Source organism: Pinus tabuliformis, chromosome 2_1 (genome assembly GCF_031772625.1).
Source record: "Pinus tabuliformis cultivar Carrire ecotype Pingquan chromosome 2_1, CPIR1, whole genome shotgun sequence".
NCBI classification, from domain to species: Eukaryota; Viridiplantae; Streptophyta; class Pinopsida; order Pinales; family Pinaceae; genus Pinus; species Pinus tabuliformis.
Window position 1 is genome coordinate 841,311,265 of NC_142299.1, and position 5,354 is coordinate 841,316,618.

The following is a 5,354-nucleotide window of genomic DNA, read 5'->3' on the forward strand; positions in this document are numbered from 1 at the left end:
TTACCTCCTGAACATCAATTAACGAGTTAGTTTAAGAAATTGATTTCTCTTCCTTGTAATTCTAATGAAGAATCAGATACAAAGGAAGACACTAATAAAGTCATTTATGATAATGAAAATATGGAACTTGATTCTTCTTCATCTTCAAAAACTATTTTAATTGATTCCCAATCCTAAAATGAATCTGTTTTTGAAAGTGAAAAAGGTAACAGTTCAAACACTTCCTCTCATAGTCATAATGGTTTGAATGATTATAGATCAGCTATTATTTCTCAATCCTATAATGATAAGGTACCTTCCTGATGTTTTAATCTTGAAGATAATATTTATTTTAAATTCATAATCACTTGTAAAAAGGAAATATCTGTAAACAAAATTCTACTATGTTGTAACATAATTTCTAACATAGATGTATATTACAAATTACCTTCCTCTCATTCTTTCAATTTATTTCTTTGTTCAATTTTATTTTCCATTTCGTGCACATACTACACTAGCATTATGAGCTTCATAGCATGAGACTCTCATCAAATACATTAATCAACATATTTGAAAATCCATTTCAGAAATTCAATCATAAACATTGGCTACTTCTAATTTTGAGATTCTATTTTATGATTATGAGTGGCCAATTTGTTTTTGATTTTCAAATTATTTTTTCACATATGTTGATATTTAGAAGCTCACTATTAACACATTTTGGCCAACCATGTAATCTATCTAGAAATATTTTACATTACCATCCATGATTTATCTATTCATTTGAAATGAATATTTGTAGTCATTGTTTACAACAACCTTTGATATTTAAAGACATATCATTTAATGTTGACTTGTTGTTTCCTCTTTCTTTGAATCTCTTTCAAACATCGATTAGAAGGCATCCTAAATTTTATGATCTTGTAGGAAAATGTTTGGAAGAATTTCAAGGAAAGGATAATGTAAATAAGTTTATTTTTCTGAACTTTTTAAGTGTGCATAGTAGGCTGAATTTTTCTTTTTATAATTTAGTTGTAGTTTTACTCCTATTGACTAATGTATACATACATGCAGGAGTTAGAATGAGAGAATGGTTACATTGTAAGTATGACTATACCTAGTCATGCTTCCTTTCATTCAGTTAGAATTAGGAATAGATTAATTTAGATTTAGATTCCTTTTCTCTTTGCCTTTATTTCATTATTACAGATTTTTAATAAGCAAGTAATGAATATGCATTTTTCTTGGCATCCCCTTTCATTTTCTGGAAAAATGGCTTAGAAAATCTCAAAAGATCTTATGTAGTCAAATCATACACACTAGTGAAGCACTTGATTGTCTTCTTTTTGTAAAACTTCATCACATTGTTAAAAATGTTTTTATGAAAAAATCATGTATGAAGAAATTTCAAGGAATTGCTATGGCTTGGCAATTTTTGATTCACAAGTATTTCTAAAGGCTCATTTTCACCACTCTTGTCCTCCAATGTAAATTTGAAGTGGATGCAATTTGAAAGTTCATTACTTAGAATAAAAAGACAATTTTAAACATTCTTAATAAATACATGGAAGAAGACGGAGATCCATAAGGTAAACTTATTATCAAATTCTTCCAGGTATGTATTTTTATTATCATTTGTTAGTGTTTATTTCATTTTGTTCTTTTCTACTTTAGTTTTTCCTTTCTTATATATTTTTTGTCCTTTTAGTAGGTTTTGGTTTGATCCAGCTTCTGCGAATAAGACAGTTGTGATAAACATAAATGCCAAATGGAGAAATTTTCAAGCCTTACTCAAGGAGTTTTCCTTCACTTTTAATTTTCCTTATCATTTGCGAGTTATGTTTTTAAAGAAAGTCTTGATTAAGGAAATAAACCCCTATTAAGCTCTCAAATGCAATTTTTAATCACAACTCTTCATTGGGTACTGTTTAACAAAATCATGAGTAAGAACTCATTTAAGAAGACAACATTTTACTTGAGAAATACATAACAAGATCTTAAATTCCATATGTCAAGATATTGTTTTTATCTTATTTGAGCTATGAATATTTCATGATTTTTCTTGTAATTATTTGCTTTATTTTAGTTTGGTTTTCATTTCTCTTTGCTCCTTCTTTTAGACCTAATTTCACGACATCAAATTTTGTTTTCTTTTGAAAATCCCCTTTTGTGTGCTTTTGGTGAAATTACCAACCTTTTAGTTGGAGGGCCTTTTCCACCCACCTTTGGTCTGATATATGGGAAATATTTACTCTTATTTAACGAAATTCATTGGTAAAAGCAGGAATATCAAGTTAATTATCAAATTACTATCTTTAAGATTCAGATTTGAAACTCTTATTATTTTGTTTTTCGTTATCATTTTGATAATTTCACTTTATAACATAAGAGGTAATCCTATTTTTGCAACAAATTGTATTATAAAAAACTCTTTCTAAAGAAACAAAAAGCAACAAACAAGTTTAGTATTTTTGTAATTATTTTAAGTCATCCCAATCTCTTAAGGAGAAGATTTGTCTCCCCATTTATGATAAAAGTATCATAGCGTAAATTAAAAGTTGTGTAAAATACCTGAAAAATAAGGGGTCTATGTAATGAGCTAGCTTACCATGATCATGGGTCTTGATGGTTATGACATTATCATGTCTGCTGACCAAACTAGGATAATGGCTTATTGAAATTCATTGCAAGACAAGAGGTCACATCACGAGCCATCTTGTTCATGACTATCAAAACTTATGAATGGTATTGTCAATATCTAGTTACCATGCTAGGAAAATGGCTTTCTAAGTTCTTAATGAATTATGCCTCCTTTAAAATATTTAAGCATAGATTGGATATTGACATTCCCTTTGGGCTAAGAGGTAGTCCTATCAAGGATATGGATGCCTGCTGGCAACAGTGGCTCTACTTATGACAACAGGATTTCATCTTTCTTACAAAACATAATGATATTCTTTTGTTCTTTAAGTTTAAGCTGTTATCAATTAAATACTCGTTGTCAAACATGACTCTTATAATCAATTTTAGAGATATACAAAATGATAAAACTCTGATATTCGTTATTGAGATTTCATTGAAATTTTGAATCCTAACATTTTGATTGATTTAACCTTGTTTATTTTTCCTTTGAGTTTCATCATTTTTCCATAGATAACTAGTTATTCCCAGAGTGTCACCATTGTTGTCGAAATCCACACAAACCCCCCATTATCCACTTAATTCTCATAATGGGGAACCTTTGATTAAATGGTTGGTCATTTTACTATTTGATTTTGAGTGTTTGGATTTCTTCAATGAGTTCAATATTTTCCTATCTTCCTATCATAACTTTTTGATGTCAATTGGTTGTTTGGTTTGTAAATTGCACGTAATTGAAGATTATATTTTTTTCACTTCCTTGGACTATTAAAATGTATAAATTGTACATTAATTTTATTTCATATATTTTTTTTTTTATTTCTAAATAATTAATTTTCATTTGTAAGTATTTTATTTTTATTTTATACATAGCCCCCGAGACCAAGAATCATTCATAAGCTTTAAGCCTTAATTAAAAAACAAGTGGTGCACATATTAATATATTCATTTGAAATCCCTAATATTCAAAGTCCAATCCATAAAGTACCTCTTTTCAATAATCAAATGAATATAATATAATAAAGTGGCCATATACCTTGCAAAACTATATGATAAAGTGGTTGTTGGAGGACCCACATTCCAGATCATTGTTTCCACTCCCACATATAAGAGGTAATGCATATCAGAGATTTCCTTTTGACACACATTTAAAAAAACCCTGATAACACCATTCCTCGCTACTTCGATATCCCGATACAGTTCCGCCCTGATATCCGATAGTCATGATCGTCAATATTCCAATGTGCATCCTTCCCGACCTCCGATATCTGCCAGAATTCGACATGTCGAACCCGATATGGTTATAGAATTGGATCCAATTGTTATATCATGCCCTTTGTTATTGGCTCACACCCAAACCTCTGATTTCTGATATTCCTCTGGATCCAATGAGTATATAGACAATGGTTTAATGTTAATATTACATCTGCTCATCATTGAGATTTATTTACATCGTAAGTTTTATATTATTTCCATTGTTAAAAGTCTTGATATCCATTTCTCTGATACCTTTTAATGTTTTTCATTTTTCACCTCCTGTTGGGCATGGAATCCCCCCAAGACATCTTTTGGGGATCAAAGCCCAAGTTTTTATTGAATCTTCTTATGAAGCTCTGCGAATTGTGTGTGCGGATCGCGAAAGTATGATAGAGTCACAAGGTTGTCCGCTCTAGTGTTGTAATGTAATGCCGATTGGATAGACCTACCCATGGTCCACGGACCATGGGATTGTATAAATAGAGCGAGGCTCTAAGTGTGAAAGGAAGAAGAAAGAAGTAGGAAAAAGTATAAGTGATTAAGTCACAAGTAAAGTGTGTCTTTGGGTCATAGAGTAGGAGAAGGCTCTGCAGCTGAGTGCACGGACCCCTATAGCTGGGTGTGCAGGGCGAAGTCGAGTCTGTAATCAAGGAAGGAATTAGTAAAGAGAAGTTTTGTTATAGTTCGGTGTATCTGTTCTTGGGTTAATGAATGACTGATATAATTTACAAATATCCTGTTTATTTACCACGCACACCTGTATGAATGGTTTATATTGTTAAGTATACTTAAAGCACTCAAGTAGGCAAAGCTAATTAACTAACGTTGGAATATTGATAAGGTCTTGGGTAATAACGTAGAGCACAACGTTCAAACCCCTGGTTAGGGCTGCGCGAAGGCAGTATATCAGGCTGCGAAGTACGAGAAAGTGCGTGCAGGGTCAAACCGCAAACCATTTCAACTCCTCAGACATCTCTAGGGTGCGGAAACTTGGTTCTAGCACCCTCCCATACTACTTCGGGTGAGACCTCAATCTGCGCTCTGTGAACTGTTGCCAAAAGGGCCAGTAGTACTGAGATTTGTTTGGCTAACTTAACTCTGAACCTAGGTCAGGCCCCAATAAGCCAACAAATGGTTTTGTTTCGAGGACCAGGATCTGCACAGAGATGTTTGATGTTGTATCACTGGAATCTGACAAAGAGAGGAATTGAAGAGTGATTGGATAGAAAGATTCATGAGTTTGCAGGACAGGAAAATAGGAATCCATGATTATCAAAGGAAGAGTGGTTATATTGCTACTTATATATGGAAATCCACAAAATTTTCTTTGCATCCTTCCCCTCTGAGTTGTACGAGTGGATCACGAAGCTAGTAGACAATCAAGGAAGGTGTAGGTTCGACAAACCTATTGTGTGGACTGCAGAGTTGGTGCGTAGACTGGAAGCATCAGAGGATAATATACCACACACTGTAGATCA